Source organism: Festucalex cinctus, chromosome 8 (genome assembly GCF_051991245.1).
Source record: "Festucalex cinctus isolate MCC-2025b chromosome 8, RoL_Fcin_1.0, whole genome shotgun sequence".
NCBI classification, from domain to species: domain Eukaryota; kingdom Metazoa; phylum Chordata; class Actinopteri; order Syngnathiformes; family Syngnathidae; genus Festucalex; species Festucalex cinctus.
Genome location: NC_135418.1, coordinates 29,733,372 through 29,757,760, shown reverse-complemented (window position 1 = coordinate 29,757,760; position 24,389 = coordinate 29,733,372). Strand labels below are relative to the sequence as shown.

Genomic DNA, 24,389 nt, shown 5'->3' with positions numbered 1-24,389 from the left:
AAAAAGTCTATGTATAGTGATTTAATTTTTTTTTAAACGACCATGTATAGTAAGGCGTTGAAAAACAAAAACAAACATCCATGTATAGTAAGGTTTTTTTTTTTGTTTTTTTTTTTAACTGACCATGTATAGTAAGGCGTTTTTTTTTTATTTGATTTTTTTTTTTTAATAACCATCTACAATGGTTTTTTTCTGACAATTTATAGTAAGGTGATTTCTTAAAAAAAAAAAAAAAAAAAAAAAAAAGTCTATGTATAGTGATTTAATTTTTTTTTAAACGACCATGTATAGTAAGGCGTTGAAAAACAAAAACAAACATCCATGTATAGTAAGGTTTTTTTTTTTTTTTTTTTTTTTAACTGACCATGTATAGTAAGGCGTTTTTTTTTTATTTGATTTTTTTTTTTTAATAACCATCTACAATGGTTTTTTTCTGACAATTTATAGTAAGGTGATTTCTTAAAAAAAAAAAAAAAAGTCTATGTATAGTGATTTTTTTTTTTAAACGACCATGTATAGTAAGGCGTTGAAAAACAAAAACAAACATCCATGTATAGTAAGGTTTTTTTGTTTGTTTTTTTTTTTAACTGACCATGTATAGTAAGGCGTTTTTTTTTTATTTGATATTTTTTTTTTAATAACCATCTACAATGGTTTTTTTCTGACAATTTATAGTAAGGTGATTTCTTAAAAAAAAAAAAAAAAGTCTATGTATAGTGATTTTTTTTTTTTTAAACGACCATGTATAGTAAGGCGTTCAAAAACAAAAACAAAAAAAACATCCATGTATAGTAAGGCTTTTTTTTTTGTTTTGTTTTTTTAACTGACCATGTATAGTAAGGCGTTTTTTTTTTATTTGATTTTTTTTTTTTAATAACCATCTACAATGGTTTTTTTCTGACAATTTATAGTAAGGTGATTTCTTAAAAAAAAAAAAAAAGTCTATGTATAGTGATTTTTTTTTTTTAAACGACCATGTATAGTAAGGCGTTGAAAAACAAAAACAAAAAAAACATCCATGTATAGTAAGTTTTTTTTTGTTTTGTTTGTTTTTTTAAAAACACCCATGTATAGTAAGGCGTTTTTTTTTTTTTTTTTTTTTTTTTTTCTTTTTAATAACCATCTACAATGTTTTTTTCTGACAATTTATAGTAAGGTGATTTCTTAAAAAAAAAAAAAAAAAAAAAAGTCTATGTATAGTGATTTAATTTTTTTTTAAACGACCATGTATAGTAAGGCGTTGAAAAACAAAAACAAACATCCATGTATAGTAAGGTTTTTTTTTTTGTTTTTTTTTTTAACTGACCATGTATAGTAAGGCGTTTTTTTTTTATTTGATTTTTTTTTTTTAATAACCATCTACAATGGTTTTTTTTCTGACAATTTATAGTAAGGTGATTTCTTAAAAAAAAAAAAAAAAAAAAAAAAAAAGTCTATGTATAGTGATTTAATTTTTTTTTAAACGACCATGTATAGTAAGGCGTTGAAAAACAAAAACAAACATCCATGTATAGTAAGGTTTTTTTGTTTGTTTTTTTTTTTAACTGACCATGTATAGTAAGGCGTTTTTTTTTTATTTGATTTTTTTTTTTTAATAACCATCTACAATGGTTTTTTTCTGACAATTTATAGTAAGGTGATTTCTTAAAAAAAAAAAAAAAAGTCTATGTATAGTGATTTTTTTTTTTTTAAACGACCATGTATAGTAAGGCGTTCAAAAACAAAAACAAAAAAAACATCCATGTATAGTAAGGCTTTTTTTTTGGTTTTTTTTTTTTAACTGACCATGTATAGTAAGGCGTTTTTTTTTTATTTGATTTTTTTTTTTTAATAACCATCTACAATGGTTTTTTTCTGACAATTTATAGTAAGGTGATTTCTTAAAAAAAAAAAAAAAGTCTATGTATAGTGATTTTTTTTTTTTAAACGACCATGTATAGTAAGGCGTTCAAAAACAAAAACAAAAAAAACATCCATGTATAGTAAGGCTTTTTTTTTTTTAAATGACCACATTAAAGTTTATTTTATTTTATTTATTTATTTATTTTTTAAACGACCATGTATAGTAAGGCGTTCAAAAACAAAAAAAAACATCCATGTATAGTAAGGTTGTTTTTTTATTTATTTATTTTATTTATTTATTTTATTTTATTTTTATTTTTTTAAACGACCATGTATAGTAAGGCGTTGAAAACCCCCCCAAAAAAAACAAACATCCATGTATAGTAAGTTTTTTTTTTTTTTTTAAGACCATGTAAAGGTGATTTTTTAAATTTGATTTTTTTTTTAAATAACCATCTATAATAGGATGGTTTTTTTTATGACAATTTATAGTAAGGTGATTTCTTTTAAAAAAAAAAAAAAAAAAAAAAAAAAAAAAAAAAGTCTATGTATAGTAAGCAGTTTTTTAATGACCATGTAAGGTGTTTTCTTTTTTTTGAACGCGCGCTGAGCCGAGACGCCGCGATGAACACAAAAGCTGCGAAATGACACCGCACGAGTCGAACGGGGAAGAAGGAAGGAAAAAAAAAAAAAAAAGGGTGACGACGTTCCGCGCAGCTGCGACATCGCACAAAAGAAACACAAAATGTTTGTGTGGCGCCGGGGACGCGTGCAACACACAAGCGGCCGAGGGCGCCGCAATTTAACGCCTGGCGCAAACATCCGCAGGATTCCTCGTCTCGTGCGTGGAGGGCACAAAAAACAAGGAAGGACACAAGGTGAAGGGAAGGTTGGAAGGGCGGGAAAATTGCAAGGATGGAGGAGGAAAGAAAGAAAGAAAGAAAGAACGAACGGGTGGACAGAAAGGATGGAAGGAAGGAAAGGGATGACAGGAACAAAAAGAAGGTTGGAATTTAGGATAGAAAAGGGAAGGAAGGAAGGAAGGAAAAGGAAAGAAGAAATGAAAGCGAAAGGGATGACATGAACAAAGGACGGATTGAATTAAGAAAGGAAGGAAGGTAGGAAGGAGGAAACAAAGGAAAGAAGAAAGAGAAAGGGATGGCAGGAAGAAAAAGAAGGTTGGAATTTAGGAAGGAAGGAAGGTGAGCAGGAAGAGTGAGACAATGATGGAGTAGCTTGGCCAAAAACAAAACAAGGAGATGATTAAAAGTGAGGAGGCGAGATTGGTGGGGGGGGGGAATTGGTGGGGGGGGGAATTGGTGACGGCGGGGAAGGAAGGAGGCAGGACGAAGGCGAGGAGAGAAGAGGCGGCGAGATCATCAAAGGCAAGCAGGGGAGGGATAACAGGACAGCGCAAGGCGGGAAAATGAAAGCTAGCAAAAGCGCCATAAAACGGAAAAACGGCAAAATGGCAGAACCAGACGGACACCTGCCTGACTTCTGCCCGCCTGTCGTCGACTTCTTCTTCTTCTTCTTTGGTCTTCAGCAGCAAAAATTCTGTTTTCTGTTGATGTCGTGAATGAAAGAAGATGAAAGATTTGAGACGCTTCCAAATGGAAACAAACACGTCGATTCACAGAAAACACGACACGCAAAAATGCAACTGAGGGGAAATGAAAGAAAGGAAGGAAGAAAGAAAAAGAAAAAAAAGATTGATGCGTTACGTGCCAGGTGGATGCGGGAATGAAAAAAAAACAAACAAACAGAACAAGCGCAAAAGGGCGGAGAAAAGGGAAAAACGTGAGGAAAGAAATGAAAGTGGAAAAGACGACAAACGGGTCAAGAAAAAGGAAAAGAACGACAAGGAAAAGGAAATAAGGAGAAAAGGAAAAAGGTCATCAACGTAACGCGGAGACGGAAAACGGATTCAAGGAGTGAAAAGCGGAAACGAAAAAAACATGAAGAAAAAAAGAAAAAAAGAAAAAGAATCAAGCCAAACGAAGGAAAGGGAAGAAAAGGAAGGCAAAAAAAAAAAGAAGAAAGAAATCAAAAGGAGAGAAGAAAAAAAAGTGATCACTAATGACGAGCAACAGCTTGATGCTAATTTTGCATGTCGACGAGCACGTGGAAATCTTCACCCAAACGATTTATTTCCCGTTTAATCACGTTTGGCAGCACGATGTGAGCTCAGCGTCAAAGTGCATTTATGGCGTGTGCGTACGCGTGCGCGCTCGCGTGTGTGTTCGAAAACTATTTTTAGCTGGTGGTCCAATCTGCTCTCCTGTGCAGCTGCATTGAGGAGATAAAAAAACAAAACAAAAAAAACGTGCGCGTGTGATTGTGTGCGTGCGTGTACCAAAGTTAGTTTAGTTAACTAAAACTAACAACAAAATAAAAAATAAAATTCAATAAACAATTTCGTGAACGAAATACAATAAAAAGGAAAATGAAAACTGAAACTACATTTTATGTTTACAAAGCTAACAAAAAAAACTAACTTTTGTGCAAATGTCCTTTTCATTGTTTGGTCATGAATTGACGAATGTACGAGACTTTTGGGATGATTTTTAACGTGATTAGAAGTCGATTTATTTCGATATGAACCGGAATGAGGACGTTTGAAGTGATGTCATCTCGCAGCAGCCAATAGAAAAGCAGATGATGTCGTTCCCATGCTGTTATTGAAATATTTAAAAAAAAAAATTAAAACTAATACTTAAACTAACTCAAACTAAACAAAAACGAAGCATGTATTAAATCACTAAAACTCATCAAAACTAACAGAACCAAATCTGAAAACGAGACGAAGTGCAATTTCTGGAGAAATTGCGCGGGAATGCTGAAAGCTTTTGGAATCCCCAATTTGAGGTGTTTTCCCTTCCTATCAACCTTAATCAACCCTCATTTGAAAACCTCAAAACCCTCATTTGAAACCGTCACTGAAAACGCGAACCCCGTGTAGCATTTGAATCCCAGATTTGAATTGTTCTCCCTTCCGACAAACCTTAAACAAACCCGAACCCTCATTTGAAAACCTCCAAACCCTCATTTGAAACCGTACCTCTTATTTCAAAGTCTTTTCGGTGCACTGACGCTCGCCACGGCGACGTTCAACGCAGGTTTAGCTTAGCGCTTTAGCCTGCGCACTTTTGGGGGTCACGGCCGCGGTCCCGGCGCTTCACTTAGCGGCTACATTAGCGGCGGCTTAAGCGCTTAGTAAGTAAGACGGTCCGGAAATAAGCGCCTTTTGTGCCGCTAGTCGGGAACAATGGCCGCCGCACGCTAGACAGATTAGCGGCTCGCAAGCTCTTTTTTGATGTAAACAAAGCTTAGCGTGGCAGATTTTGGACTCGAGCCTGGTATCACTTTCGCTCGCTATGCTAACGCTTTGTTACTTAATGCTAAGCTAACGTCACGCAGGGATCGTTTGCGCAAATGTCAGCGGCCGCCGCCGCCGCTTTTATTCCCCGCCAAGAAGAAGAAGAAGAAGAAGAAGCGGCGCTTTTGTTTTATGCATTTCCAATATGTGCTGACCGCAGCGAGGAGAAAACAAAACAAAAAAAAAAGTGATTACTCAGCAAATTTCTTAAGTCGCCTTTTGTTTGGCAAAGGAGGATTAAGTTTCCTTTTGTCATTTGAAGGTCTCTGCACTTCACTTGTACAAGTTTGGAATAACAAACAAAAAAAAAGAATAATAAACTTTACAAGTTTGGAATAACAAACAACAAAAAGAATAATAAACTTTACAAGTTTGGAATAACATACGAAATAAACTACAAAAGCAATTACAGGGAACAATAAATTAAAAAATAATCTCTGAAACAAACCAAAGACCAATTTAAAAAAACAAACCAAAAAAAACAAACAGTAAAATAAAAAATAAAAAAGCCTATAAAAACAATTTAAAACCTGTTTAAAAAAAATATACATAAAAGTACAAGTAATAAAACAAAAACAAAACAACAAAAAGCTAGAAATAAAAACATTAAATGAAAAAGCAACAAAGAAATAAAACAAGTTTAGATCATAACACCAAAACAAATCATGAAAAGGAAAGAAAATAAAGAAATCTAAACACAATGAAAACAGTTGTAAGGCACAAATAATATAAACAAAAACAATAACAACAATAAAAGAAAACATTAAAAAGTAAAAAGCAACAAATCAATTAAAAAAAATAAAAAATAAAAACTATTATGCTAACAAAACATACAAACAGAAAATCTTAAACAGCAAATAAAAACAAGAATACATTTTTTTCCTATTGATTTGAGTATTTTTTGTTCCCCTAAACCGTGTTTCACTTCCATTTTTTTTTTTTTAAACACTATAATGTGAAAGTTGACTTGCAAAAGAGCAGCGGTGGAAAAAGATCTCCAGATGTGCGTCCACTTAAACACATGAGGGAATTACGGGATTATCACGATGCAACAAAAGAGATTACGCCATTCGCGGCACTCGATCGCCCTCCTGGCCCGGCTTGGCCTCCTTCCACTCCAACTCTCGCACATCCAAATACGGACGGCAAACTACCTGAATGTTGCGTATGGGTAGAAAAATAAAATAAAAATCAATCGATCCAATTAATCAATTTAAAAAAAATCATACATTTATAGCAAACTGCAGCGAGTACGATAAACTGGCCTGCCAGCAGTCCAGACCTGCATTGGAAAATTCCGGACGAACGGGAAAGAATTCCGCAGTTTGTTAACATGAAAATTCTTGTCTTTGCATTTGCAAAACATGGTTCACATTTTTGCTTGACAATATTTTTACAATAATTATAATATAATTATAATATATATATATTATAATAATTTTTATAATATTTTCAATTATTACATTTGAAATAACAACCGTCTCGAATTAAAATTCTCAAATCAGTAAATTTGTGTTTTTTTTTGACGATTTTTCTCGTGAATATTTACATTTGTATTTTAACGCGTTCTACGTCATCCCGCCGTTTGCCTTGTAAATCACGTTTGGCCGACATGAGCGGGAAATGAAGCGCCGCCGCCGCCGCCGCCGCCCGTCAATCATGCCGGTTTTAAATCAAAAGAATTCCGAACGGAGGCGCCGATGATGCCGACGTCGCTCGACTCGAAAGTCTCGTCGGCGCTTTTTGCTCCTCGTTAGCCTCTCCGGCGTTTCCCCTCGTTAGGCGCCGGCACGTCAGCGAGCGGCGGCGGTTTGTCGGCGCCGGCGCGTGTCAAGGTGCGCTTAAGCGCCTAATGCGGCGTGAAGCCCGCGAGGTCCTCGCAAGCTTTCTGGATTACAAACACGCGAGGTAACGAGGACAGCAAACGGAGGAGTTGGGGTTTGGAGTGTGGGGTAGGGTTTCCAGTTTGGTTTCAACGCCCGGTTAAGGTTTTAAGTTTCCGCTTCAGCTTCTTATCTGGGGTTTCAAATTAGGGTTTCAAGTTCAGATTTTAATATGAGGCGTTCAATTCAGGGTTTCAAGTTAGGGTTTTACACCCTCAACATGAGATAGGAACCCCACTTTAAACCTCTTAAAGCAAGGCTTCTAATTTGACACCCTAACCCAGACTTGAACTCAAAAATCAAAAACCTGGCTTGTAACCATCATTTGAAACCTTAACCCAAGATAGAAACCCTAATTTCAAATGCCAATTTGAAACTGCAATCCTATCTTGAAACTTTAAAATCAGGCCGAGAACCCTAACCAAAGATTAGATCCAAACCATCAAACCTGAAATTTATTAAAACCCGAATATATGCTTTAATCTTAATGTGAAAGCTTGGAACCTTAATTCTCATTTGAAACCTAAACTTGAAATCTCAGATTTGAAATTTTTCAATAAGTAACTGTACATTACATCAACAATTTGCAATTGCTTCACTGATTTTTACCATGTTTAACTCATTCACTGCCATTGACGGAAAAAAACGTCAAATGATGCATTTTTTGCTGGTCTGGGAATGAATGTATTAACTAAAAAATAAAAAATAAAAAAAAAAATCAAAGTGGCCCTTGCAGCTTTCTATTTTTCTGTATGTGGCCCTCAGAAGAAAAAGTTTGGCCACCCCTGAACTAAAGCAACTCGGATGACACGCCGAGCAAGCGGCGAGGAGCAAAGCGGACGCGCGTCCGCTTGAACGCGGCGTCAAAGTGTGCAGCGAGGAACTTTGCGACGTGTTCTTATTGTTTGGCGAGCATGTTTGCCATTTTCCGCCAACAAATGTCAATTAGCTGCTCGAGTGTCCCACAATGGGAGATTAGCGACTGATTTTTTTTTGGTTCATTTTTAGTCCGGATTAACTTTCTCCATGGCTTCCATTTGGGTTTTGGGGGGTTTAAAAGGCAGTGAAGCCCCCTAGATGGCTAATGACATGAGGCCGGCTCCATTACAATAATCCGAAAGGCCAAACCTTTTTGTCCCAAAACAGGACGCCAGAGACACAAAGTGGAGAAAATGAGAATGCGCACATTTTTTTTTTTTTACTTTAACTCTCTTTAAATGTCAAAAGGATCTGGAGAGAGCAAAACTCACAACCCGACACTTCTTCATAGCGGCGTGCGATACTGCAAATTTTGGTATCGATCCGATACCAAGTAAATACAGGGCCAGTATCGCCGATACAGATATCGATAGACACTTTTTCAAAATTATAGCATATAATTTAAAAATAATAATAAATAAATAAATAAATAAAAGGTAGCTGTATCATTGAATTGCTTATTCACAATCAAATTTCAACCTTTAACTCATTCAACCCCAAAAACGTCTAAACACGTTTTGAATATTTTGCCCAACAACGTATTTATACGTTTTGCTTTTGTTTTTATGCGAGAGCATACAGAAGGCTGTAATGCAGCTTCAGACCTGAAGAGGTCGCTTAAAGCGATGGTAGTTATTACAAAAAAACGGCCAGCAGGGGGCAGCAGAGTAGAAGAGATCATCCACAGGGCCACGTTGCAACAAGCTAGTTTCCCCGCTGTTTTCAAGAGGTTTGTGAATAATGATGAAATGTAGCTATATTCGAATACTAATGTGGTATATGACACGGAAGAGGCGGGACGTGTTTTTGCACATCAGTTTATTTCCGGTCCGGGTTGCGTACACAAGGTCGGAAGCAAAAGTATTTTTGACGCAGCCCGCACGTCGCGAGCCGAACCGGAAACAAACCATTGTGCAAAAAACAGTCCACAAAACAGACCCCATTGCTGCGAAACGGAAATTGATACAAATTTACTTTTTTTTTTTTTCCTGATGAAAGAAGAGACTCGAATCTTTCTTTTGCTAGGTTCCATCTTTTATAGCAATACAACACAATATTCTGTGGGCCTTGCAAAATCAGTCGGGCTGATTTCCATTTGTGCAGTTCTAGCACCCTCCGGTGGCTATTTTTTTGTATTTTTATTTTTTTTTAGTTCGCTTTAGTTTTATTATTATTAGACAGTAAGTACCTCAATATATACTGTATATATTTATATATAATATTTATAAGATTTTCCATTTCTGAATTGAACAAAAGCACAATATTTTGTGGTTGGTGTTATTCGTTTGTTTTTAGTATGAGTTTATTTTATTTTTTTTATTTTTTTTTTAGTTCGTTTTAATTTTATTATTATTAGCAAGTAAGTGCCTCAATATATACTGTATATATTTATATATAATATTTCTAAGATTTTCCATTTCTGAATTGGACAAAAGCACAATGTTGTGTGGTTGGATTTTTTTTTTTTTTTTTTAACAATATCGTGACCTTTTTTGTATCACCAACCTCCCACAATATCGTGCTAATATCATATCGTGATGTCCGGATATTGTTACATCCCTAATTTATTAAGTGTAACAAGTATTTCGAATGGTTCATAATAGCTTAACAGAGGTGGAAATCCTCACAAAAAAATAAAATAATAACTAGAGCTGCGAGTTGACGGAAATTCACTTATTGCTTGAGAACGTATCACCACTAAAAAGTGAGGTAAGAGTCACCAAAAAAACAAAAAAAAAAACAGTTGTGCATTTCCTTCCCATCTTGACTGTAGCGATGCCCAAAGTAGTTGAGTGGCTTTGCTGTGACAATTCCCGTGAAATCGTGCGTGTGCGCATATTTGAAGGGATCAAGAAGGAAGCTTCATTCCGCAGCTCAGCCAAGAAGGGAAAAAAAAAAAAAAAAAAAAGAAAAAAATTGATGTGCTTGTTTTGGGAGTTCCGCCGATTAGATTCAGACAGATGTGAACAATCACGGTGACGAATTGCGGGGGAAATCTGCCCGAGAGCTTCCTCGTTCTTTTTTTTTTTTTTTTTTCCCATCCTCACACGCGCCACTTGTTTGTGTGCGCTTGTCGTCTAAATCCCCGGAAAACACTCAGCAAACATCGGCCTTATCTCCGTCGCCTCACGCGCGGCGCCAGACATCCCTGCCGTGGCATCGGCTGACAAAAAAAAAAAAAAAAGGAAGACGGCGCCATTATGCCAGCAAATGAAGCTCGCGAGACGCTCGAGTGAGTAAAGCGATGCGAGTGGCGTCGTTCTAGTGTTCATTTGATCCGCCGTTTCTGAAATTTAGTGTCAGTTTTAGCTTCCCTAAAAATGTGTTGACGTTAGCATTCATTAGCATCTTATGCTAGCGGACCTCAGTTTTGCTACACTAACTATGTTAGCATTTCAATCATGCGTGTTTGTTTTTATGATAGTTCGTCAACCTCAGTCCGTTTTTATTTTGTCTATTTTTAGTCGACTATAAATCTAGCATTTTAGGCTAGTTTAATCTAGTTAGCATTTATTAGCATCTTATGCTAGCAGGCTTAATGCTACAAAAGCAAAATGGTGCATTCAGGGCACTTTCTCAACGTCGGAAACTTCAGTTTTCTTCGATAACGTTTTAAGGGGGGAAATAATTGGCCGATGTTTGAAGGCCAATAATTGGCCGATTATATTTAGCGGCCGATTAATCGGTTGGGCCCTAATTAACACTATTCACAACGCATATTTTATCATGATATTCATGTTGTAAACAATGTGAAAAAAATGCACTTTATGGGGTGATCATTTGTAGTTTATTTCTTTACTTTTTGGGGACTGGTCTACGCTAATGAAGTTAGAAAATAATGTTAGACATTTCCAACATTATATTAATGTTGTACTGTATTCTATTACTACAGTTTACCAAAAAACAAAAAAACAAACAAAAAAAAAACAGAAAAATCATGTAATTTCTTTGGTAATTTTTGTATTTCTTGACTTTTGTCTGTTTTCATTATGTGCAGCACATTTTGTATGACATCTGCTATCGAAACAAATTGTTTTAGACATTTTTCTTTTATTTCTTGTCGATGATGTCGCGGATTTGCGTACGAGCGCTCGTCCCCGTGTGACCCGTTTTCTAGGTTAGGGCGCGAGTCACCGGGGGAATTTTGGTGTTCCCAGAGCGGAGATTATTAATAAAGTCCTCCCTCTGCTAATCAACTGCTTAATTGGCTCGTTTAAATGTGTCTAATTATTTTAATCACTTACATTCAATTTGCGGCGTCTGGGAGGGTGAAGTGAAAAAAAAAAAAAAAAAAAAAAAGGAGCGTGTGCGAGGGATAATAAATGTGTTTGGAAGTAATCAGAGCTAACGACTGGAGCAAATGGATGACTTTGTCTTAATTGATTTCAGCTCGTTAAGCGGATGGCGTCCCCTCGTTTAACAGCCCGGCAAAATGGATGCCGGGGAATTCCACACAAACCCAAAAAAAACCGATTTGGATTTTTCATACGAACTTAATAACATTCACAGTTTGTGTTTTGTTTTGTTTTTTGCCACTTTGACAAAAGTTACGAGCTTGATGCTGCCTTGTTTGTTTGTTTTTTTAATATGTAAGCGTCTGATATGTTGAAACAGCACTGGCAAAAAAAAATTGAGGATTCCACATGGACACATTCAAAATGACAACGTAACAAAATTTGTGAGAATCACAATTTGAGGGGAAAAAAAAATGGTAAACTAGAAGATTGTTGTACCAATATCGACATGAAATATTAAATAACATTACATTTGCTATCTCGACGTCTGTACAGTATGCGTGACGTGTATTCCAAATGAGAACTTTCCAGTCCTGACATTCAATATGAGGAGTAGATAAATATGACGTCAAATATGTGACATGTTTTGTAGGTCGAAATGTGGCATGAAATTCAACGAAATGAAATATGACATTTGAGCTGGAAAGAGAAACAGAAAAACGGCAAAGCGATTCCCTGCCGTCCTTCCCGTTTAGCGCCGACATTTATCCCCCCCCCCCCCCCCCAAAATGGGATCTTTGAAGGGGCCGAGAGGATTGTGGCGATTCCGCTTCCGAGATGATGAGATCAGTCCGAGAAGATATTTGGCTCAGCAGGGCGACTTGTGGCCGGCGTGTGTGAAGGCGCAACTTTTACTTATCATCAAATTCTTCTCGAGTCTCCTCACGCATGCAAACTTTGAAAGTTTGTCCAAGGTTTCAAACTTTGCCTTATAAAGTCAAACGGCGGGATGATCGGCAACGTCAAGATTCGCTTGCGACATCAGGAGAAACATCCAAAAATAAAAGACACAGGAAGTCAGCCATGACGCCTTGAAAACACCCTTTTTTTTTTTTTTTTTTTTAGACGAAATGGACACAATTACACACAATACCCGTTTTTGTTTATGTTTTAACGAAGCCCTCTAAAACGAGACCCACGTCAACATTTGGTAACGCACGTTTCTCAAGAGCACAGCCACCACTAAGAATTCTCCAGAAGGATGCTGGCAAGCGGGACAAGCTGTTGAAAGTCACATGGCGGCCATCTTGCTACACACACCTCACCAGCAGACGACCGTTTCTAAACGATACGCTATACGTACACATGAGACATATACGGCTCGGACGCACTTAGTATAAGGCTGGAATGCGCTTTTTGTCTGGTGGGTTGCTCACTATTTTTTGAACAAGTGAAAAAAAAATGAACAAGTGTTTTCCTTTGAACGTTCAGTTTATTACACCCCAATATTAGATTTGGCAGAGGCATCTTTTCTTGAATTACACTTACAATTCTTTAATATACATATTAATCAATCTCTCTATCTCCCTCCAATATCTCTCTGCCCCTGTCCCTCTTTCCTCTCTCTCTATGTCTCTCTCCCTCCTCGCTTCCCTCTCCCCTTCTCTCGCTCTCTCTCCCCCTTTTCCTCTCTTCTATGTCTCTTCCCCCCCCTCCCTCTCTCTTCTTTCCCTCTTCCCTCTCTCTTTCTCTCTCTTCCCCTCTCTCTCTCTCTGTCTCTCTCCCTCCTTGCTTCCCTCTCCCTCAATTCTCTCTCTCCCCTCTCCCTCCTCGTCTGTCTCCCCCCCCTTCTATCCTCTCTTCCCCCTCTCTCTCTCACTCTCCCCCTCTGTCTCTCTCTCCCCCCTCTCACTCTCTATTCCCCCTTTCTTCTCTCTCTTCTCCCTTTTATTTCTCTCTCTCTCTCTCTCCCCTCTCCCTCTCTTCCCTTCTCCCTCTCTCTCCTCGTCTGTCTCTCCCCCTTCTATCCTCTCTTCCCCCCTCTCTCTCACTCCCTCTCTTCCCCCTCTCTCTCACTCTCCCCCTCTGTCTCTCTCTCCCCCTCTCACTCTCTATTCCCCCTTTCTTCTCTCTCTTCTCCCTCTTTTATTTCTCTCTCTCTCCCCTCTCCCTCTCTTCCCTTCTCCCTCTCTCTCCTCGTCTGTCTCCCCCCCCTTCTATCCTCTCTTCCCCCCCTCTCCCTCACTCTCCCCCTCTGTCTCTCTCTCTCCCCCCTCTCACTCTCTATTCCCCCTTTCTTCTCTCTCTTCTCCCTCTTTTATTTCTCTCTCTCTCCCCTCTCTTCCCTTCTCCCTCTCTCTCCTCGTCTGTCTCCCCCCCTTCTATCCTCTCTTCCCCCTCTCTCTCTCTCACTCTTCCCCTCTCACTCTCTATTCCCCCTTTCTTCTCTCTCTTCTCCCTCTTTTATTTCTCTCTCTCTCCCCTCTCCCTTTCCCCTCTCCCTCTCTTCCCTTTTCTCTCTCTCTCTGTATAGTTTCTACATGTATTTAAGACAAGTTGTAAACTGTCTTAAGTCCTCTTATTTAATAACAAAAATTAAAACATGATAAATGATGCTGTTCCTACGAAGTACTGCCTCAAATATTCTCCAATTTCAAAACCGTAAATGTATAGGATGGTAACGTTTCTTGGGAGGAGCAATATGGCGGCGGCGCCACCTCAAAAGTCTTAGCAGCTATCCAGTCACATATATAGATTAGATATATAGATCAGTGACCATTTCCACGACCAGCTCATGGTGGCGGTCTGATGTGAATTGTAGTTAACAAAAATAAATAAATAAAAATGTCAGTGTGATGATGCGCGCCATCGTCAGCATGACGACCGCTCGTCAATCCGTCCCGTTTTTCCAGCTTGGATTTGCCCTGCGTGACTTTGCTGTATCGGCGCTCACGTCGCCCGTTATCAAATATTCATTCGACGCCTCCCTTCCCCCGGGAATCATTTGAATATTGACAACATGGTTATTATTCATCCTTTGGAAAAGACGAGAAAAATCCTTTCAAACCAACATCAGCCGCTCGCAAACACGCACGCACGCACATCCGTCCATCCGAGGTCTCCCGGGAAAGTCGCGGCGCACGTTTGGCAACTCGAATCATCCGACATGACGTTTTTTGCGCGAGACAACAAAGTCCCAAATCCCTTCAGGGGGCAGGCCGGCGGCGTACAAGCTCATCTTGATTCCGCCCGCTGTTTATTGGAGTCCTCGGAGACGGTCACCTTCATGTTCGCCGGGCGGCCTCCACTACAAAGGCGCTCGCTCGCAGGAGGAGGAGAAGGATGGCGTTGAATAAACCAGCCTGGCGGAACGTATTCATCGGCAAGCCGAGCTCTCGGGGGAGCGCCGACGAACGGCCACGCGAGACTCGCGTTGTTTTCTTTCGGGACTCGCCGGCGAGTCGTTGGAAAACACGAGTTTGACGGCAGCAAAAACACTTGTTACCTCTGCCAGGGAGAAAATGGCTTCAAGCGGGGAGTCAGGGTTGTCGTCGAACAATGCTCGGGGGTTTTAAAGTTAGGCGGGTTTCGAGCTTGGGTTTGGGTTTCGGGCACACGTTTTCAGATAAAAGCAAAGCCTGTTTTTTTTCCCCAATGTCTTTTTTTTAGAGTACTATAAAATAATTGACCTGTTTTATCGCAAACAAATCTTGTTTCAGTATGTTAATCAGCATTAAAAAACAAAACAAAAAAAAAACCCCAACAAAAACGTATAAATACGTCTTTGGGACACTTAACTCATTTGCTCCCAAAAACCTTTAAATATGTTCAATTTGAAATGTATTATTATTTTTATTATTTTAAACTTCCTTACACTAAATGTTTTTAAAAATTTGCTGTATAACGTAACATCAATGTATGTTCTTTTACTCCATTTTGTATCCTAGAAAGAAAGAGAAAGGGAGAGAAGAAAGAGAGCAAAAGAGAGAGTGAGAAGAGAGAGATAAAGAGAAAGAGAGCAAAGAGAGTAAGAGAGAGAAAAAAGAGAAGAAAGAAAGATAGAGAGAGAGAGACAGAAAGAAAGAGAAAGAGCGAAAGAGAGTGAGAAGAGAGAGAGAGATAGAAAGAGAGCGAGCGAGCACGTTTTGCAGATGTAGTGACGTTTCTATACAATTTTCTCCGCAACTTACTTGTATTTAAAAAAACAAAAAACAAAAAAAATAAATGTTTCTAAATTCTTCTGCTGCTGATTGTTATGATGATGAATATGGATGCGAGAGCGAATGAGCTTTCATTTTGAGCTCGGCAGTGCAATGCTGCCCCCTGTTGGACGTCCAACACTAAAACGCAAGCAAGCTGACGTGCTCATCAAATGCAAAGAATGTGAAAATAAATGATTTGAAATATATGATTGCCTAAAACATTTTTTTTTTTTTGCTATGTTCAGCCCCCCCCCAAAAAAAAGTGTTATTCAAATTTATGGAAGTATTCTAATCCGTGAATGAAATCTTTTCTCCTTCCTTTTGCTCCTCTCCCTCCTCTTCTTCATCCAATTTCCCTCATTTTCGCCAATCCCTCATTTCCTTTTCTTGCCTGCTGGAAGATTTGCTCCCGCAGGAGGCAGCTGCAGGTAATCCCGAAAATGTTTTTTCTTTTTTTCTTTTTTTAATGCGGCGGCGTGCTCAGAGAGAGATAAACACCTTCACTTCACTTCCTCGTCTTCATCCTCACTCACTCACTCGCCTAAAGTGCGCGTGTGACGTTGTCGTATTTTTCCACTGAGGAACCACTTAACCTATAAAAAAAAAAAAAAAAACTTTCCACTCCGAGTTGCCTTTCCCCAAAAATAAGAAGATAAGGAAGAGGAGGAGATTTCTCTCCGGCCATGAAATTGTTAACGCCGCGCTCCAAATGCGACGGCGAGCAAAGCAAAAACGACGCAGGTGCACTGCTGAAGGTGTGATAAGGAAAGGGAGGAAGAGGAGGAGGATGAGATGAAGAGGAGGAGGAGGAGGAGGAGGAGGGTGAGAAGATTGCAGGGAGGCAGAGAAAGTTGATGGGGAAGCGGAAAGGGAAGAATGCGGGACGCTCGGGAATTTAAAAAAAAACGTGACGAAAGAGAGAGGGCGGGTTTGGGGGCGGAGTTACACAAACGAGGAAGGACTAGTAACGAGGAGCACAGGTGCGAGGGAGGAAGAGCAGAATAGAACAACGGAAAAAAATGAAAAGTAAAATTCAAAAACAATTTCGTTAACAAAATAAAAAGGAAAATGCTTTTTAAAAAACGAAAACTGAAACTACATTTTACGTTTACAAAACTATAACAATAATTCTAGCAAAAATGTCCTTGGTTTTTTGTCTTCGGTAATTAATTTAATGAATGAGCCTTTGGGGATGATTTGAAGTGATTGTAAAGTACTTTTATTTTGATATTCACCGGACGTTTGAAAGTGTGTCACACGGAAGTGATGTCATCTCACGGCAGCCAATAGAAAAGCACCAAAAGATGACGTCGCTCTGAACTCCCGTGAATCGAAATGTGAATCGATAGTAGGTCACTGAGTTATTTAGAGTCATCAATCGGTCAGTCAATACGTTCGTATTATCAAGATGGCGTTGCAGGAAATTCCACTGGAATCCATTTCAAGTGGAAGTCCTTTTTTTTTTTTTTTTTTTTTTTTTAAATAATGCACGGTTAACAACGTCCAAGTTGAACACAGCGAGGAGAGCGGTCGCCACCTGCGCACCTGCGACCCGTCACGTCGACGTCGCGCTGTATTATTCAACGGCGGGCGACCGCTCGGGTGGCGCCGAGGAACACAAACGAGGCGCTAAACGCGCTCGGCGCTATATGAATCATGCATGGAGGCGCATCGCTTGAATTGCCCCCAATCAATGCATAATGCATGACGGGACGGCACGGGCGGCCATTTGCATTCCGAGCAACAGCCAGGCAATATCTGTCCGCGTGATAACAACACAATCGCGCGCACTCGTACAGTCAACACAAATTGCTGCAAATTGCTGTGAAATATGTTGGGAGAATTTCATAGAACGCGGGCGGGCGCTCGCTCGCTTCGATTCCATTCAATTCGATTCGATTCGATTTAAAGCCTCTCGCGGACTGGGACAATTCATTAGGGACGCATGCTAACAACAGATAAAGAGCAGATAAATATTACAAATGGCTCTCATTAGGATTTGGACCATCATGACCACAACTCATCTCAACTTTACTTAGAAAGTGCTTTATGAATGAATGAATGAATGAATAAATAAATAAATAAATACATTGAAAAAATAAATAAAATAAATAAATGCATTTAAAATAAATAAATGCTTTTAAAATAAATAAATGCATTTAAAATAAATAAATGCATTTAAAATAAAATAAATAAAAGCATTTAAAATAAACGAATGCATTTAAAATAAAATAAATGCATATAAAAAATGCATTTAAAATTAATAAATTTATCTAAAATAAATAAATAAAATGTAAAATAAATAAAATTTATTTATTATTTATTACTACATTTTAAAAATGAAACATGAATAAAAAGGTCCTAGAGTAAGGAAAATAACATTTGAATTTAGCAAAAATTCCCAGACAATTAACATTTACAAAAGCTTAATTATTATTATTTTTATTTATTTATTTATTTATTTAACAAAAACAGTCGTGAGGAATCAAATGAAAATAAACACGTTAGGGATTGGGAGGCAAAAAAAAAAAAGGCAAAAAAAAAAAGGTTTCTCATGGATAAAGGGGAATAGATTAAAACAAATGCAAAAAGGGAACCCTAAATATGTTCACAAACATGAGAAAAAATGTACTTAATGATTCCATTCAAATGCAATCCATTTTTTTCCCTGTTTAGCTACATACATTTTTGGAAACAAAAGATTGAAGGTGAATGCATTGTGATGACAAATTACAAAAAAAAAATAAAAAATGTTGTGCCATTTTATAGTCTTGAGTGATTCTTTTGCGGCCCACTAGAGGGAGCCAGAGTGGTCCTCGTGGCAGCCTGCAGAAAACACGCATGAAAGCAAAAAAAAATAAAATAATCTTTTCCGTCTCCATCCACTCATTCAACGTTCTGCCCTCAAATCGCCTTTTTTTCCCCTCCTCACACGCTAATTAGCCCGCATCTCTTCCTTTCTTTTCCTGCGAGACAATTGGAAAGGCGCTCTAATGAGGGCGTCCATCTGCCTCCCCGACACGAGACGAGACGAGACGAGACCCCCTCGGCGGGGACCCCCGTCTTCAATCACAGATGAGGAATGGCGAGGGACGCCCGCTCAGCCTGCCGGCAGGCGTGCTGGCAGATTCGGGGGGAGGAAAGAAGAATTGATGGGGGCCGTCGCCATGGCGATGCGTCGCCGCACACTCCTGCCTGCAGGAGGTACGACACGACACGATACGACACGATACGATACGATACGATACAAGGCTAACAATAACGATTATTAGAATATTTTATAATTGTGCTTCATTGTAAAGGGAATTAAATAACTAAAATTAAATATTACATCCAATTAAAATCAACATCAATATTCCTCAGAAATTGTGCTTCAAAAAGGCGAAACATAAAATATGTTTTAAAATGTTAAAATTGAAGATATAATACACATTTTCATAACTGGCACAATTTTTTTTTGTGTAACATTGCAAAAGTAAATAAATAAGTAAAATTATTGAAATATTAAATCCAATTCAATCAATATCAATATTCCTCAGAAATTGTGCTTCAAAAAGTCAAAACATAAAATATGTTTTAAAATGTTAAAATTGAAGATATAGTACACATTTTCATAACTGACCATTTTTTTGTGTAACTTTGCACAAGTAATTAAATAAATAAAATGATTTAAATATTAACTCAATATCAATATTCCTCAGAAATTGTGCTTCAAAAAGTCAAAAAATAATTTAAAATGTTAAAATTGAAGATATAATACACATTTTCATAACTGACAATTTTTTTTGTGTAACATTGCAAAAGTAAATAAATTAGTAAAATTATTTAAATATTAAATCAATATCAATATAATAATATCATTATTCTGTCGTAGGCGCCATCTTGTTTTTCTGTTTCAGACGATTTGGCGTTCAAGCAAACAACGAGAAACATTTTGCTGTGTTTTTTTTTTTTTTTTTTTAACACGCTAACAAGGGTAGGAAACGTTATGAACTTCTCGTAACGCTTAATGGCGCCACACAAAAACCAAAAAACAACAACATAAAAATCTCTGCGGGACAGCGGCCTGTAATTGCGCAATTATGCTTTTATGCAAAAAGCGCAGCAGGACATCCACATGTGGCCGTAAACAGCCACGCTCGTATTACGCTGCCTCTCCAACAACAACAACAACCGACACGCATGCACATGCTTGCAATCCGCAGGCTTCCACGCATGATAACTCGTACGTGAAAACACAAATTTCAAAACCGACCACTGAAAATTTGAAAGCGTCATTCGAAAAAAACAAAAATAACAATAATAAAAAATTGAAAACACCCAACAAGTGTAGCTGCTTGCCAATGGAGCCAGATGAGCTGGAGTTGCAGTAAGCGGTGAAGTCCAGCAGAGGGAAGCAGTGGTCCACCACTGCTGGCCTGACACAACTTCCTGTTTGGCTGCTTTTACTTCCTAGTGTCCTGATAGAACTTCCTGTTACAGCACGGTTTTGTTCTGCGTGCTCAGTTTGTGGCTTGATTTTGGAATTAATAAAGGAATTTACTGCGATTGGCTGGCAACCAGTTCAGGGTGTACCCTGCCTACTGCCCAAAGCCAGATGAGATAGGCTCCAGCACCCCCCGCGGCCCTTGTGAGGAATAAGCGGTCAAGAAAATGGATGGATGGATAAACGAATTTAAGAAAAAAAAAATAGAACTTCCTGTTTTCGCGCGTCAACTTCCTGTTATCCCACCAGGACTTCCTGTTGGTGTGATTTTACTTCCTGTTGTTCTTTTAATTGAACAAACAATAATACAAAACAGTATAAAAGCCACGGGGAGGAACCTGATAGAACTTCTTGTTGTCCTGTTAGAACTTCCTGTTTTCCAGATTCAACTTCCTGCTGTCCCAACAGGACTTCCTGTTGGTGTAATTTTACTTCCTGTTGCCCTAACAGCAAGTATTGGGTGTTAAGCTGCTGCTGTTTCTTCTTCTTGTCTTGTTGGAAACTATTTGCGGCCTAATAAAGTTTTGTTCAAAACGTAAACATCTTGTGGAATGTTTTTGATTCAAAACACACGCAAACAAGAGGAAGAGCAGAGGAGTCATCGACTCTAATGATGGAGGTGTACCTAATGATTTGGCCAATTGTTGTTACGTTTTGCTCTTTTTTTTCTCTCGCTCTCTTAGATGCTGTTAAAAATCAATTTGATTTGTGCTATGACATAAGTCAAATTGACACAGATTGGTATGTATTATGAGACGAGCAAAAAAAACAAAACCAAGAGTTGCTTTTGAAACATGTGCACCTTCAGGGGCCTTCAAAGTATTTCAACCAGACGCCAGTTACATGATTTCCAACAAGTAGGCTTTTTTTTTTTTTTTTTTTTTTTTTACTTCTTATGTCACACTGTCGAAAAGTGGCCCGAAGGGTTTTAATACAGTCAGCCTCATGCATGCATGCGCTTCTTTCAAAACATGTTTCAAGCTTATCATGATGGGAGCAAGACTCCCCCACATTAGTGCTAAAAAGCAACAAGACAAACACAGCACAGACGATAAATATTTGACGATAATACTCAGCAGGCAAAACTTAACTCCAAATTCAGTCCCGACTAAACTTGGGAGTCAGTACTGAGACTAGATTTGAGTTGGACTCATCAGTCCAGAGCAGACTCGACTTCAGGAGTTTGCATCGAATTTTAGAATCGACAGTCAGACCCAACTCTACCCCCAAATTCAGACCTGACTAAACTGAAGTCCGCAACAACCAGGCCTAACCTCAACTCTAAATTCAGATCTGACTAAACTTGAGATTTAATAAATTGGACTTAAGTCTCATTAAAAAAAAAAAAAAAAAAAAAAAAAAAAAAGTACTAAAAAAAAATCTCTTTACTCTCTTTTCACATTCTTGTTTTCCAACTTTAATGTTTAAGATCACCAATCAAATGGAAATATTATTATTATTAATTTAATCCTCTAAAGCCAAACGTATCATAATAAATACGTGAGATTTTCATCACTCTATTTCATGAGTATAGTATTATTTCCCCCCCCCATTCAAACCCGGACGTATATATGTCATGCATTGCACGGATGATCCATTAGAGGGCAGTATCACCAAGCCTTGCAAGATTGCCCCAATTGAGAAAGGGAAATGTTATTGATTACTTATTAGGTCATTAAAACCCAAAAACGTGTGAGAACATTTTTCTAATACTTTGTCCTTCACTCCCAAGAATGTGTTTTTACACGGGGTTTTTTTCTTCTTTTTTTATGATGCAGCTTCTGACATGAAGAGGTGGCTTAAAGCAATGCAACCATCACCTGGTGACCTCAAGCAGGTCCTTAACTCATTGACTGGCAGCCATTTTGACTGAAGCAATCCCGGCTGCTTTACTGGATTTGGACTGATTTTGCAAGGCCCACGGAATATTGTGTTCTTTTGTTTATACGTTTTTTTTTTTGGGGGGGCAAATGAGTTTAAGCGATCCGAAAATGAAAATGAAGATTTTGGAGCCACCAAAGTCCGACTTGAATCCGGTTGAAACGCTGCACAGCCAAAACCTTCAAAAGGATTTTTCGTGCTGGAAAAAAAACCAAAACAAAAAACAAAACAAAACAAAACAAAAAAAAGACGATTGCGCGTTGAGAGAAAAAAAAAAAAATGCGTTTGATGTTTACTTGGGTTGTCTTTGATATTTACTTTTGTTTTATGTTCGTGCGCGTATGAGTGCGTATTTGTTAGTCAATTGCGTGCTAACAATGTGTTTAAGGAGATTATGTTGAATGAGTGTGTGGGTATGTGTTGCATTACGTTTTGTTTGGTTTTTAGTGCGTGCTAACAATGTTACTGCAAAAAAACAAAAACGTGCTTGTGTATAAATTAGGCTGTGGCTTTTTTTTCTTTGACGTAGGCTGCGGTGTGAGGATGGCCATCTAAGAAGATAGATAGGCTGGCTATTAAATGTCGTTCCTTCAGAAGAGTTACATATTTCTTACAAGAAGAAAAAAAAAAAGCATCTTGTGATCATCACAAAATGGACAAGAAACACTTTTTTTTTTTTTTGGCTCAGTTCCTAGCAAACGAGTTGAATAAGTGGGAAATGTCAAACATGTTATAAAAAAAGAAAAATAAACTAAATAAATAAATCAAAGCCAACATTTTTTTTTTTTTGGTGAACATCACAGACAAACAAACAAACAAACAAACAAAGAGGATGTGCTTAGAAACGTCAAGGCTGATTAATTTGTCAATATGTAACCAAGATGGTTTTTTTGTTCATTTTCAAGATGGAGTACTATTTTGTAAAAAAACAAACAAACGATGATGTAAGTATGCGACCGTTAAACATGACGCAAATATGCAGAATTAGGCGAATAAGGCAGATATCTTCATTATTAGTACTAGTGTTGTTCCGATACCATCATTGCCCACCGATACCGAGTCCGATAACCAGCTTTGCAGTATCGGCCGATACCGATAGTTGAGGTATTTTTTTTTTATTTTTTAAATCAACATGAAAAATCTCTCCTGCCATTGGTTTAGAGCATTCAAAGGCCAATAGGAGATCTTAGATCGGCATGCAGTGAACATGAGTAGTAAATATGTTCCACTAGAGGCAATCAGAACATGAAAAATAACATCCATTGGGGTTCAAGTGAAATATAATGAAGTGTATAGAATATTAGAGGCATATAGACATAAAACATGTAAATATGAAGTCTATACATTACAATGTATAAAAATTGTAATATGTAAGTGTACAGAAGAGGTGTAGTATAAGAACATTAAATATAACGTACATAACGGTACAATTGAGGTCGTTTTGATACCACATATTACATAAATGTGCCCCATGATGATGTGTATGGATATTAAATTTGCTTTGTTGCACTCCTTAGGACCCAATTGATGCTTAATTATTGAATAACAATGATAATTGATTATGCTGAGGAATGTACCGTGTATCATGAGAGGTTGCACTGCCGCTGGCCAGAATTTGAAGAATTTTTTTTAAGTAACTTTCCCAGAAATTCCCCTCAGAACTATTCAAAGTTGGCCACCGTCAAAGGTTATGATGGATAATCATAATTCATTTATTTATTATCATCATTAAGTCGTTATTCTTCCATTTGGGATTTTCCAAATTCTATCATCTTCTTTGCAAACATTTATTTTGTCAAATATATCAACAATATCCTGTTGTTCAATATCTGTCAATTCATCATTTTTACTTGTTTTTGCTGACATGATTATGATTACTGCCGAGTGCCGTTATGACTTTTACTCGGTTCCAATCCTTGATGAACGCTCTGATAAGAGGAAAAACGATTTCCTGTGAGCGGAGGGAGACGCACGACTCGCATAATCCTCCAACCAGACGACACAGAGAAGAAGAAGAAAAAAACTAAACAAAACAAAAAGCACGATGAAATGCGCTTTCATATGTTGAAAGTTGACAAGCGCGACGGGGAGACGTTTCCGTTTCTCCGTTTTTTTTTGTTTTTTTTTTTTAGTGCAATTTAATTTTCACAAGGCATGTTTTGGCCCTTCTACGTTTCAAATCCGCGTTAATGGAAGGAGAACGAGTCATATCGTGATGTTTACGTAACGTTACATCCCTAACGGAAAATCAGCGACGACGACGATCATTTCACCAGCGGCGTCTCGTTTCATTCAGCCGATGTCACGCTGCATCAACTAACGTTACACTCATTTATAATATCGCATCAGATGGTGATCAACGTTGCCCCCTTTGGCATCCGTTCCATCGGCCGTGTCTCATTCCTTTGTTCCACAAAATGAGTTTTGTTTTCCTTGACAAGATGGGAGAAAACACCGAGGGGGATTTTGGGAATTTGCATCAACTGTGCTTTTTGCGAAGAC

General features: G+C 37.9%; 1 long non-coding RNA gene across 1 annotated transcript in view; it reads right to left on the bottom strand.

Moving 5' to 3' along the window:
- LOC144023502 (uncharacterized) overlaps positions 1 to 24,389 on the bottom strand; it is a 46,616-nt gene that overhangs the window by 4,717 nt on the left and 17,510 nt on the right. Inside the window, exon 3 of the long non-coding RNA XR_013284563.1 lies at positions 3,336 to 3,399. This is a non-coding gene — a long non-coding RNA (uncharacterized LOC144023502). The remainder of the gene's footprint in view (positions 1 to 3,335; positions 3,400 to 24,389) is intronic.